Genomic DNA, 14,101 nt, shown 5'->3' on the forward strand with positions numbered 1-14,101 from the left:
AGAGTGAGACTCCATCTAAACAAACAAATAGAAAAAATTCCTTTTATTCCTTTTTATTGCCTATTTATGCTGGCTAGAACTTTCAACACTATTTTGAATAGAAGTTGTGAAAGTGGGCAAACTTGTCTTGTTCCTGATTTTAGGAAAAAAACTTTCGGTCTTTCACCACTGGGTAATGTTAGCTGGTTGTTTTTTGTTTGTTTTTAATATATGGCTTTCATCATATTAAGTTTTCTTCTATTCCTAGTTTATTGAGTGTTTTTTTGAATCATGAAATGGCATTGAATTTTGTCAAATGCTTTTTCTATGTCAATTGAAACAATCATTTAATTTTTTTCCCTTTTCTCTCTCTCTTTTTTATTTTTTTTTGAGACAGCATCTTCCTCTGTCATCCAGGCTGGAGTGCTGTGGTGCAATCATAGCTCACTGCACCCTTGAACTCCTGGGCTCAAGAGATCGTCCCACCTAAGCCTCCCAAGTAGCTGGGACTACAGGTGCCCACCACCATGCCTGACTAATTTTTAAAAAATTTTTTGTAGAGATGAGATCTCACTATGTTGCCCAGACTGGTCTTGAACTCCTGGCCTTGAGCAATCCTCCCACCTCAGCCTCTCAAAGTGCTGGGATTACAGGCATGAGCCACTGTGCCTGGCCCTTTTGTTCTTTTAATGTGGTATCTTACACTGATTGATACTTATATGTTGAACCATCCTTGCATTCTGGGAATAAATCCTACTTCATCATGGCATATAATCCTTTTCATACATTGCTGAATTTGCTTTGCTAGTATTACATTGAGAATTTTTGCATATATGTTCATAACAGATCCTGGTCTGTAGTTTTCTTTTCTTGTAGTGTCTTTTTCTGGCTTCAATATCAAGGTAACATTAGCCTTATAAAATAAGTTTGGAAGTGTTCCCTCTTCAATTTTTTGGAAGAACTTGAGAAGCATTTGTGTTAATTCTTCTTTAAATGTTTATTAGAATGCACCAGTGAAACCATATGGTCCTGAAATATGTATTTTTAAACCAACTCCCCCACCTCCCCTGTGGTTCTGATATATAGTTGGGTTTGGAGCCAACTACTCAAAATGCCAGATTTAAACACTCTTGGGTCTAACTCTTAATAAATTAATAACATTAAGTTGTAAAAAATAAATAGAAGCTTTGGGTAAGAAATGTCACAAAGCTACCCAGCTCCAGAAGTACCTACAAGAGGGAAATGAAGGACACAGGGATGAATGAGCCTCTGAGAATGAGAAGAGTTTGACAGCCTTGGGAGCAACAGGGTGCCCTGGTGTGTGGCTTCCACCTTTCACCTAATTGCAGCTGCCTCTGTTCTGCTAGCTGCCCCACGGTAGTACTCAGTCCGTAGCCACTAGAGATCTGGGCAAGTCCTCAGTGTAAAAGAGGGTGAGGGGAGGAGGTGTTATGTGCAGAATGGCATTCATAGCAGTCAGACAGCCAGGGGTGAAAGGCCTCTCCGTGAGCTTTAATAGGCCAAGCAGACCCCAAGGAAGCTTCTTGGCACAAATCGATTATTTTGAGGTTATTCTCATTAAAATATTTTCCTGACCTACTCATGCACAAAGGCACAAAGGACAATAGAAACATATCACAAAACTTACCATCAGACAGAAAAGCTATTTTCCAGAGCTTCCTTTGCCTTTTAAACTTAGCCTCTCTCCTCCCCACCCCCTTCTTTACTCAGGCGCCAGTTTAGGTTCCTATGAAAAACTTACTTGGCCACTTGTGCAGAAAGAGGAATTAATTTAATATTTGAATACTCAACTGACTGGTTCTCCCTGGGAGCCAGTAGCCAAGTAAATATCCAAGAGAGAACAGGGGAAGGAACAAAATGGCAACAAGCCTGAATTTCGAAGTGTTCGATCATCCTGCAACACCCTGGATGTGCACACAGAGTGATATCCCCTGTCTGGGTGAGTCACGGCCTCCCACACCCAGCAGGGTGTAGAAACATTTGACTGAAACCTGAATAAAATAGGAAGAACAAGTCAAGCAGGTAAAACATTTCCTGGCTGTCAATTTAATGACACATTCAACTCCTGCTTCAAGATGGAAGGAAGACAGAAGGGGGGAGGGGTTCAGAAATACATGTTTTATATAATCCCACGGAAACTAGGGATCAGCAATCAGGCTTGGAGATTTTAGTCCCACAGACATTTCTATATATAAACACAGATGCATATGGAAGCTTTGAACACAGAGTTTTTGTTTGTTTTGCATTAAGGGGATGGACATTTATATATAGTCCAAGACTTTGAATAGATGATAATTTGGAAGAGGCAAGTTTCCTCTTCAAAACCCAAGAGGTAGATAAACACTCACATTGTTCCTATTTCTACTCCTCTCCCCACCCCGCCCCTTCTGCCTCTTACTCTTGAATTGGAGAAGAGGAAGTGATGATAGCATCCCAGCAAATCAGTACTGGCTGAGAGACCAAAGGCCTAAAAGAGATGGTGGCATTAGCAAGCAAGCCTGTGATTAAAAATCTGAAACTTAAAATGACTAGACATAAACCCAACACTCAAATAATCTAAGCTACTATTACATCAGAAGCATTATTTCTCAAGATTGAGAAGGGCTAGTGAGACACGTTCTGGGTCTGCAAAGATGTGAGCTTACCTACAACCTCTGATCCTGATGATCACTGACGTGTCTCTGCCTCTTTATATGAATAGAAAATGTCCCAAATAAACTTGTACTAGGTCATTGTCATTGTCAATAAACACTTATTAGGCACTCACTTGGCCTGCACTGACCTCACCAGACCTATTTCAATCTTCCCTGAACCATCCCTTGGATGGTGAAGCATGTCTAAGGGCATTGCTTCATCACCATTCAGGAATTATATACCCATATACATTTGTAGATGGGTAGGCACTGCTTTTGACACAGCGTTTGTCATAAGTAGGCACTAAAATAGAGGCTTATAATTAGCTATCTGGGGAGGCAAGTGTGTGGTAGAGCAGTGTTCGGCAAGAGAAAAGTCAAGGCAGGTATTGGGGAAACACTGGGCGGAAGATGCATAATACAAAGGTATCTGATGAATGGGCTGCACCACTGAAGCAGTGGGGGAGGGGAGTCCTACCACTGTGGACCTTTCTAGTTAAAATTTCCATATGTGCAGTTACGTGGTTCTGAAAGTGTACTTGCAATTTATCTAACACCGTTCAATCTTGGAAACCTGTAGTGCGCTGGGGTGTGCAATGCAAGATGCTGGACAGATCACAGCTCCCGGAGGGCAGCACTCTGTCTAGTCGTGTCTGTATCTCCAGACCCAGGGCCAGCACCTGGCCCCACAAGGGGCTCTCAACATAAAGACAAACAACCCAAAGTGATTTGCATATTTTTCAATCTAGCCCAAGAGCAGACTAGCAAGCAGGTTGTAGGACCTAATCCAATGACAATGCTCTACAAGAGCAGCCCTGCAGAAGTCACCTGGTGTGAATGTTTCCTGGTGCTATGCATTTCCTTTGTATTGTCTTCGAGACTCCCACCCTGAGGAGAGCTCTCAAAGGATTTTATATAATGCATGCCAAAAAAATTGCTACATTCATCATTAATCCCCCTCAAAAAACCCACATTTCCAGTGGCAGGAGAGAAAATACTCATCCCCTCCTGTCATTCCCAGTAGTGCTAGAGAAAAATAAAACCAACCAGGCGTGAAGTAACTACAGTGACATGGGTACACCCACAGGTGAGGAGGATTTCACAGGGTGTAGGCGATCAGGAGTGGAGCTCCAGGTCTGTAGAGAAGCACAAATCACAGCACTGTTGTGCTTCAGAAACTACCACTTTCTTACCAAAGACCTGATAACTATGGCAATGAACATTCTTCCTTCCCTACACTGCTCTGTTCACTTACAGAACTAACACATCTAGGTTTCTTTCCAAAGGCTATAAATCTCTGAAAAATGCAAAGCTTCACTAAAAAGAAAACACTGAGTTTAAGAAAGCATTTTATTTTCGTACTGTTTTTATTAATATAAATAATAACATGGCATACTTTATATCACCCCTAACTCATGAATTGATTATTCTTCAAACATTCATTTTTTAAACCAGTCATTTGGGAACATCAGAAATGCGACTTGGTTCCCAGTCTACCTTGCAAATGCTTGTTTTTCCCACAGTGTCCATGAACAGCATTATTAATAGTTCTCTAATCTCCTACTTATAACTCAGTTCCTGTAACAGCCGTCACACTGCATGGTTTGCCTGTTTGTACTTGTCTCCTCTACAAGCCCCTTGAGCACAAAAGCTGTGCCTTACTTACCTCTGTGTTCTCAGCACCTGGCACCCTGCCAGGTCAACATATGGTAGACATTCAACAAGTATATAGTAAGTGAGTGAACGAATGAATGAATGAATGGAGTTCTGAGCTCTCTTCCTATCTTGTCAGTGGAAGAAGGGAATCTCTTCTCTTCCTTAAATAGGGAATTAGAAGGCTGCCATGGACATTCAGTAGGGGGGCATCTGATGAGGTGTGGGTTGGAGAGAGAAGACGCTTGAGGCTGCTGCGAGGAGAGGAATGGGGGCTGTTGACCCCTCCCCACTGAGTCCAGGGAACGTGGAGAGGGGCTCAAGAAATACAGGAGCAGAAAATGTATAAAACACATTTACAGGCCATTTGTAAGCTCATGGGGGATGAGCTGGCATGACATACATTGCTGGCTGCCTGGCTGAATCTATCCCTTCCTTCCTTGGGAAAGCCTGGATTTGGTCCCCAAGAGGCCCCATGCTCTGGAACCGGCCCCCTGAGTTAAGCCTTGAGAGGGTGGTCTTGATTCAGTTCTGGCCAATGAGACATGAGAAGAAATGTGCTGGGGCAGGGGCATAGCTCTGGCAGAAATTCTCTTGCTATTAAGAAGAGACAGGCAAGAAGAAGCCCCCACTTTCCTCTGACTCTGGAAAACTTGCTATGATTTGATACTTGGAAATGCTGACTCATGAGGGGCCACATAGAAGGTGACAGAGAGGAAAGATGGGCAGTATCTAGGTCTTCCATGATGTCACTGAGCCCTGAAATTAAGCAATCCTAGACCCAAACTACCTCTGGCCTTGTTAAATGGGACAGTAAGTGCCTCTCTCGTGTAAGCCTGTTTGAGTCAGGCTTTCCATGACTGAAGGTCAACAGTGGTTGTGGGTTTGTGAAGACCCGACTCCCTCTTTCAACTGCCTCTAGTGACACAGCAATTTTACCAGGGTTTAGACTTCCTGTGTCTGGAATGAACTAGGTTTGTAAATTCCCAAAATATGGATTTTTTTTTTGCTTCTTGGAATCAGCATTTATAAGGAATAAAAACTTTTAGCCTATTCTTATTTTATATGTATTCATGAATTATTAGGCTCACATGCCAGCAGAGATACTTGGCCTTGCTAGCCAAGTCTATAGCAGGTGGATTCCATTTAAAGAAGCAACTGGAACTCGGGACTCAGTAAGAAGTCGGATTGAGGACTATATGCTGTTTCATTTGTAACACAAATATTTGTTTTCAGTTGGAGTAGAAGTTCCGTATTAATTAGAGATAGAGTTGCTGACTTGATTTACAGAATGTAGTCGAGAAATACTCCTCATTCTTGACTTTAAATCGTTAAGATGAGAGGCCAGGCGTGGGTGGCTCATGCCTGTAATCCCAGCACTATGGGAGGCCAAGGCAGGAGGATCGCTTGAGGCCAGAAATTTGAGGTTACAGTGAACTATGATGATGCCACTGCACTCTAGCCTGGCTGACAGAGTGAGATTCTGTCTCAAAAAAAAATAAAAATAAAAATTAAAAATTAAAATAGTCTGTCTCAAAAAATAAAAAATAAAAAAGTTAGAGTGAGAAAAGGAGAGAATGACATTTATACCAGATTAGCTTAGAAATGAGATTGCATCTCTTATGAAACTTTAAGGAATCACAGAAGATGGTGACACCAAATAAAAAATCCAATTAACCCTTGTATTTGGCAGCTGATAGCGTTTTGGAACCTCTATTTTATTTTTCCCCTCATTAATTTTAGATGTTGTTGACAAGACTACAAAAAAAATCTATTAATTTTTAAAATTCCCCTCCCACCCCATGTAGTGACCCATCTCCCTTCTCCCATTTCATCAAGGAACAGGCTCTGTGCGTTCTTGCCTCAAAGCAGGTTTGTGGCAGGGCAGAAAGCACAAGCTGCCTGTGGGACGTTTTCCTTCTTGAATTTTGTTTTCACAAGCTTAAGCCACTAATTAAGTTATTAGCTGGGAGTAGAGGATCCTGTAAGGGAAATATGAAGAAAGTGGAATGGTCATCGGACTAAGATTCCCAGAAACCGGGAGGGACAGAATTCTACGGGCTCCCCAAGCATCAGAGACTACAGCCCTCCCATAATAGTGCCCTAAGGAGGTGATCAAATCTTCAAAGCTGTAGCTTGGCGGTACACCTGGGAAGACAGAACTCCAGGCAGCAGACTGGATAAAGATCCCCATGCTTCAAATACTGCAGGGACAAAACAGAGCCAGCAGGTTTGAAGTGACCATAATGGCTGGGTCTCATTAGCCACCGATGCAGTCCACGACTGATGACCAGAAGGCCCCCCTACACCTTGGCACCATGAAACCCTGGGCTTCCAAGCGACCCTTATAATGAGGGGGCTCTGGAGGCAGTCAAATATGCCTGGGGACACATTTCCTTATTGCTAGGTGGGAAAAGGTAAAGTTGGGATTGAGTTGATTTAAATATATAAAAAAACTCAGCCTTTCTTGCTACCTACCTTTGTGGCCTGGAATTCATACCTATAAATATTGACTGTTTAGAGCCCGTACTCAGTGGCATTTATCTCTACATTAAGTTGCATTCACTTTGGGAAGATGCCAGAAACCCTTGACTCTAGTCAGTCTTAAAAGCTCTAAGCACAGCTGCTGCCATACGGAGGGGCGCACCATGCTTGCCGCCAGACCATTCTGAAGAGAGTCCAACTAGCAGCACTGGAAACACCTCTTGAAGACAGGAACATCACATGACCCAATCTAGTTCTTTGTTGTGAGCCCCAGAAGCCAGCCTTGACTAATTTTACCTAAGCTGGGGTGTATTGGAAGGATATTGAATAGGTCACAGGATGGGTGGGAGGGCTAGAGAACAAGGCTCAGGAAATGGGCTGGAAACCAAGAGAGGGTGGGCACTGAGGACCATGGCCAAGGTCATCCACAGGACAGTCTGCCCTTGCTAGTACCTCACTGCTGCCCGCAGGATGACACCACCACCACTAGTGGCTTCTGAACTATTCTTGAACCTCTGCTTCCTCCCTCGATATTCAAAGTTCCAGAAAAGAGGGTCTGACTGGCTGAGCCTGAGTCCTGCACCATACCCCTGGATGTCCCTGGGTAGGAAGAGGGGGTCGTCCCTGAATATAATGTAGAGCCCCACATCACCCCAAAACCATGTGCAATGGGGAATTCCCTCTAAATTGGAAGAAGGGACACTGAACAAAAAATAAGCAAACTTGACAAATGTCCAGCGCATCCCCAACCACTTAGGGAGAACAAAAGGGTGGTAAGGTTTTGAAAACTCCAGCTTTCAATAACTATCTTGGAAATGTACTCACTTTATTTTCCAGAATTAATCCCTATAAAATTTTTATGCAGGCTCATAATTTCACTCCCAGATCAATTTGTAACCTATGACCCTGATTCCTGCCCTGGACTTGGCCCTGCTCATTGGCCCTTGCGTGCTTCCTCTGTTGAGTTTAGGTTATGGTAACAATTCCCCGGGCTCAGGGACTAAAGACTTGCCAGGGACCTAAGTTCAGACAACCTTTTACACTTCATCTCTCACCTCTTACCCCCACCCTTATGTACGCAGGTCCCGTTGGCTTCCTGGCAAAGTTAAGACGGAAGATAAACTTAAGGACCACAGATTTAGAAGGCTATTTTTGTCTCCCTACTTATAGACAGGACCACATTCTCAGAAAAACAGGAATATGGCCTATTTTTTAAGCTCTTCAGAAGTGGGAAAATACTATTCTTGATACATCCAACAGAAAATAAGGCACAAACTGTGTTTGAAGATTCAGTAGAAAACAGAGAACACTTGATAAAAACAAGGGGGAAGAGATGTTCATAGACTGTCTCCAAATCTGTTCAAGTGCACAGGAGGAAGGAGTTGTCCCAGAGATCATGCCGACGGCCAGGGACACGTCATCCTCATACCTGTGACTGACCCTTGCTGCTTCTCCAGCTTGGGGTGAGGAGTGCAGTGAGCAGGTAGGGCCTGTGGCAGAGGTCGCGGTGGAAAGGTTCCTCTCTTACATCTGGCAGCCGCAGGGCTTGGGTTGGGGGAGTCTTGGGATCTGTGTCTGAAAAAAGAATCTCCTTTTCCTAGAGCTTTGTCAGGATCCAGGACATGACAGAGGAGACAAATGCTCAGGAAAGGCAAAAACTAGATGCGGTCCAAGGGCACATTCCAACCTACCACTGTGCAACAATGAGTCCCACAAAGTCTTAGAAAGTTTTTAGAAGCCATAAGTGACCAATAAATGCTTCTTAGCTAATTTTTGTTCAAAAGAAAAAATTTGGGAAATTTTCAGTAAAGGTAAAAGCATTTTACCAGTGCTTCTTGTTTAAATTTTGCTTAACTTTTTCACGTACATCACTCTGTATTTAAGGATCTTATATTGTTACTTTGGCTAAAGGAAAGCCAATGTCCCAACCATTCCCAACCCGTGTGTAACTAACTGAACGTGCCCATTCGCAGGATTTTGAGGGCCACAGCACCAGTGGCTGACCTCAGAGTTGGCCACTGGCCAGCGATAAACAGGTTCTGGTGGGTCATTCCTGAGGTTTGGAAAGCTACTTTGTCCCCAAGCGTGAGGTGTGGTGTGAGGCCGGGACAAGAACAGGCAAGCCCCTGCACAGTTCCAAGGCCGTGTGGGGTGAGCCTGCTCTGAAACAGAAAACCTGGGGCAAAGGTAAGACGTCCCAGAGGAAAATAGAGCAAATTTGTAAATTCTGAGGACTCCACCAAGCTGCAGAAGACAATATCCTCTCCCAGTCCCTTCCCTCACTGATCACCCTGCTAAAGGGGGAGTTCCTGCCTCATGGAGCAGCAAGTACCTAAAAACGGAAGAGGAAAGCGAAACTACGTATATGTCTCTCTTTCTCATCAGAAATGAAGCTAAAGTATGTAGCATTTAGAAATATAATGTAAACTATAAATAAAGTTATAATATTTAAGTTTCTCATGACATTTTCCTGAATGTGACTGGCAATGGCTGAAGGACGTGGAATGAGGGTTTTGTGTTACTCACATGTCTTTCTTTCCATTTCTTAGTTGTCACACTCACTCCATAATGAATGGCTTTCTAACCTATTATTACATCAGGAACACGAACAGTTCTCAGGGGACCTCCCTACCCCAAGGAGTTTTTACTCCCTCTCCAAAGACGACATAACATTCTCAAAGAGTGAGTCAATTTATCGAGTTCGTTAATGCATAAATTACTCAGCCATCAATCTTTACATCAATAAGACCTGCACGGATCTGCATAGATTTACTACGTTGGACCAAGTTGCGCATCTGAAGGCAGACCTTCAGCTGGTCAGAATTTCCCAGGATAGGTTTTACAAGAAGGGATGGAGATCTTAACACTTCCATGGCTTTTGGTATAAGCTGTTGGCTCTTAAACATCATGTTTTAGGGGTTCAGAAGAAAGTGAAAAATGACTTAGATTCCAAAATGGAAATGTAGTATATGAAGTCCACAAAAGCTAGGTGCCCCATACATTTGAATTTATAAAGATGCTCCCAAACTCCTCTCCTGCTCAGCAGATGACCCAGCCTTCTGCTTCATTGAGAAGGGAGAGGGCTTCAGGATGGATAACTCCCTCAACATCGCTCCTTTCTACCTCCTAGTGTGTATCTTCACTCACCTCCTTCCTCCAGCTGAAGGAATGTGCAGCCCCTCCGAGATGCACCCTGATGCACCGCTCTCCTGATGCCGCCCCACCTCCCTGAAACCTCAATCCCCAATCTCCTCTTTCTTCAGTGAATGCTCCTCTTCCTGTTGTCCCTAAGAAACATAGTCAACACTCCATCCTGAAAAACCTCTCTGTTCTACTTTCCCATCTCCTCTCTCTTCGCCAGCCATCTATGCCTAACCCACCAGAGTGTGGCTTTCAGCTGCTCCACCCCACATAACTGCTTTCTGAGGCCAGTGATGCCCTCAGACTCTTATCTTGACCTTGGCCTTGATTTCCAAAACAGGACTCTTCCACAGATCTCCTGTTTCTCTGGCCACTCACATCTTCTTTCTCTTCCCAGCCCTTAATACCAGTCTTTTTTCAACTTATGCTTTCTCCTTTGGATGTTTACATATATTCTCACAGTTTTACCTATTACTTATAAGCTAGTAGTTCCAAAGATCTATCTGTAGCACTAAACTCTCTTCTGAGTTCCAGATCATTTCCAAGTGCATTTTGGCCACATCCACCTGGGTGTCCCAGAGGCCCCCTAATAAACAGGTCTAAATCCAAAGTCATTCACTGTCTCTTCTCTGACCCCTCACCCCCTAGGAAATGCCTGCATTTTATTGGCCTAAGAGTTATTTTCAAATATCAGAAATTCTATAATCACGAAAAAGCTACAGTTACACTAAATAACCCCAAAGATACAGAGTGATACAGGGAAAATCTATGATACTCATGAAAATAAGCAAGCAAAAACACTGAAGAATAACCCAAAAGATTACTGAATACAGAAATTTCAAGGGAATATACGAAAACATGTTAAAACAGTGAATTAAAGTGGTGTCTTAGAGACAACTGGTGAAGACCAGACTTGTCTAACAATTAAGAAATAATTAACTGACGATACTTGCTTGAATTTAATTTGCTTAGGTCTACCATCTCCAATTGAAAAGATCAAAGGACATCATTACCTGGAATATGGTATTACTGTTGGCAAAGTGGATTTGCCTGTTGGATCTGCCCAACATAGCAGAAAAATATGCTTCCAGAAGAAAATACGTGATTTGCAGCTTTCTTATGGTAAGGACCTTACCAAAGGCAGACACCACAGTTAGCACTAGAGGTACTCAGGGGAAAAGCCAGGAGGACAAGATGTTTGTTAAGAGGCTTCACTTACTCCATGTGCTAAACAAAATTACACACAAATACATCAAATACAAATTACACACAAATACACACAAATTACACCACAAATAATAGTCACTTTTTTACAAGCGACTCCAAGATATAAGGGAACAGGATTCTAACAGAAACTATTCAGTTCCTGGCTCTAACGTATATGTTATTCACTGATCTTTGACAAATGATTTAAGTTTTCCGAGACTATTTCTAGATCTAAAAAAGGACTGTCTCATGGTAAAAAATCACTTGACAAAATCAAGCTCACACTCAAGAGAGATGGCTAAGTGTTTGAAAATCCCAGTCCTGCCAACTGACTTGTAGAATGTTCAAATATAACTTTCCAGTTGCCAAAAATTGGAATAATGCTAGCTTACATTTCTAGGAAATGTCAGATGAGGCAATTTAGAAAATCCACCTGCTGTGCCTAAGTCTGAATCTGAAACAATAAATGGTCCATTTTTCTCTGGAATTTGAGTTCTACTGAATTAATCTTTTTTACAAGATGAAAGCCTGAAAGTAAACATAATGAGTCACTCCTCCTACCATGCCTGCTTGTCTTGGTGCGAGCAGCAGTTCCCTGCTTTCTTCCCTAGTAAGAGCCAAGCATCCGAAGCAAAGTGTGATCAACAGATGCTCGTTTCCATAACTGGCACTTTTCCAATACCCAACCCCAAATTTTATTTATTTTTTTTCCTCTCCTTTTTTTTATGTCTTATGTTTCCTTCTGTTTCAAACCCCAAATTTAATTAGCCACTTCTCTGAGGCAGAAAAGGATTTCTAAAGCATTCCAGCAATCCGTGCTAGTTCTCTCCACTGGTTCATGCCCCAGCCCCACAGGCCTCCACACTCAGGAGTCTTTGAAGGATATGTGTCAGGCACAGGATGCGTGCTTCTTCCTGTCATAAACACTTCTCTAAAAATGTTCATGAGATTTTTCTAGTAGGGATAAGGAATGATAGTCCATTGAACTGAGGACTACTATGATACAGGGGAGGAAGGACACTGGAAATGAAGCTGCACACGTAACTCAGTACTAGCAGGTCTAAGGTACTAGTGCCAGCATTTTAACTGGGTTAACTCACAACCCTTCTATCATCACCTGCCCAGAAGGAGACTCTCTCCAACCTGTAGCTGGACCCCAGGTGGTCCCAATGGCTGCATTCGTTTAACACCGCCTATGCAATACCCCCACTCCACTCTTTGCTGACCCTGTGTTCAGCAAATCCTGCCCTAGCTCCAAACCTTTTGGAGAAAAGGCACTGTCTGCGTTTAGTCCTCTGGACGACTATTTGCTATAAGATGAAATTTCCAGGGGCTCATGTGGTCATTCAACTCTGCGGTCACTGCAGGAGGTCCTGCTGGCTCAGGGGGCTGGTGTCCAGCTGAAGCAGAAGGTGTGTTCGCCCAGAGGTACTGGCGGGCCGTGTGGGATGTTGGGCAGGGCACAACCTGCTATGGATTTGTTCCTCGCTCCTGTCCAGCCTCCCTGGCCTTGTCTTTGGGAGCAGAACTCCTCTGGGTGGCAGTGGGCCAATCCCATGTGGTTTGGTCAGCTGATGCTGCCCAGTGCACCCCAATCCCCCCAAGGCCACAGTGGCTGGGAGAAGGTTGGATTTGTGACCCAGGTTAGGCCAGAGACCTCTCTGAAATTTGCTGGGGTTCTCAGAAAAGGTTTTCTCCCTGATCGCTTAGCTAAAATATTTGAGTCTTGCTCACAATTTGGAGAGAGACTGTCTACCAGGTGGAAGGGCAAGGGGAAAAGGGGTTCCCTGACCACACCATCTGAGCCCAGAATCCAACCCTGCCTGCAGCCAAGATCAACTCAGATTTCACTTATGCGAGCCAATCAACTCCCATTTTTGCTTAAGCTACATAGGATGTGGTTCTTTCCCTAAAATGTTCCCCACTAATAAACACCTAACCTCATCCCCTCAGTTTCTGCCTAACTTATTTAGATGATTATCTTCCTTTCTCTTGTGGTCTTTGCCTAAAATTCTCCATGTCCTCCCAGTCATTCCTGAGCCCTCCAGCCCTTTAAACTCGGGTCACAGTTTAACTCTTAAATGGACACTTCCCACATGAACGGATACCTTCCAAAGCCTCGACGTCTTCAATGTATGTACACATGAGTCCATTCCGTCCCATAATCATATCCTAAGTGCTATTCTCTAGTGCTAATCTCATTCCTGCTGTAACACTGTTCTTTAACTAAGAGGTTTAAAAAAAACCTCTTGCTGAAAAAAAGTGAGAATTCTCATTTTAAAGTGTCTTACTGATTTAAAAAGAAAAAGGGAGGGGAGGCCCGACGTGAGATACAGCGAAGATCCAAGGTATATGTATGTGTTCTTCAACAGATGGCCATATGCATTTGAATGCTTATTGTGTGCCAGGCAGGGTGGTGAGCTCTTTACACACATTTTTTTTCTGTAATCTTTATAAAAGCCTCATGTACTAGGTACTGTTATCTCCCATTTTAAAGAAGACGTATTAAGGCTTTGAGAGGCTAAATAATCTGCTCAAGGTCACACAGCTGGTAAGTGCAGGAGTTGGACTGTCTGAGTCCAAAGGCCACTCTTGTCGTCTCCCACTCCCGCCCACACACTGGGGACCAGCCAGGGGCCTTCTTGGAACGCTCAGTGAGGTCCTCTTGGAGTTACTCTGCTCGTGAAACTCAACGGTAGCAGGTCGGCGTTTTAACTGGGTGACTCACCGCTCTTTCACTGTGACCTACCTGGCATGGGGCTCCCTCCAACCTGCAGCTGGGTCCCAGGTGTCCCGGTGGCTGTATTTATGTAATGCTGTCATAGCAGTGTGAAACGATTCATTTTGTTAATAGTATTAATATCCATGTTGGACTTAAAGGAAGTATGCTTGGTTGTTTTGTTTCCTGGTTCACAGTAATGCTAAAGGAATAAAAACTTAGAAGTGACTGTGAGGTGGGGGCTGACCCCAGAAAACAGTGGAAA

Source organism: Propithecus coquereli, unplaced genomic scaffold (assembly GCF_000956105.1).
Source record: "Propithecus coquereli isolate 6110/MARCELLA unplaced genomic scaffold, Pcoq_1.0 Scaffold83, whole genome shotgun sequence".
In the NCBI taxonomy this organism is placed as follows: domain Eukaryota; kingdom Metazoa; phylum Chordata; class Mammalia; order Primates; family Indriidae; genus Propithecus; species Propithecus coquereli.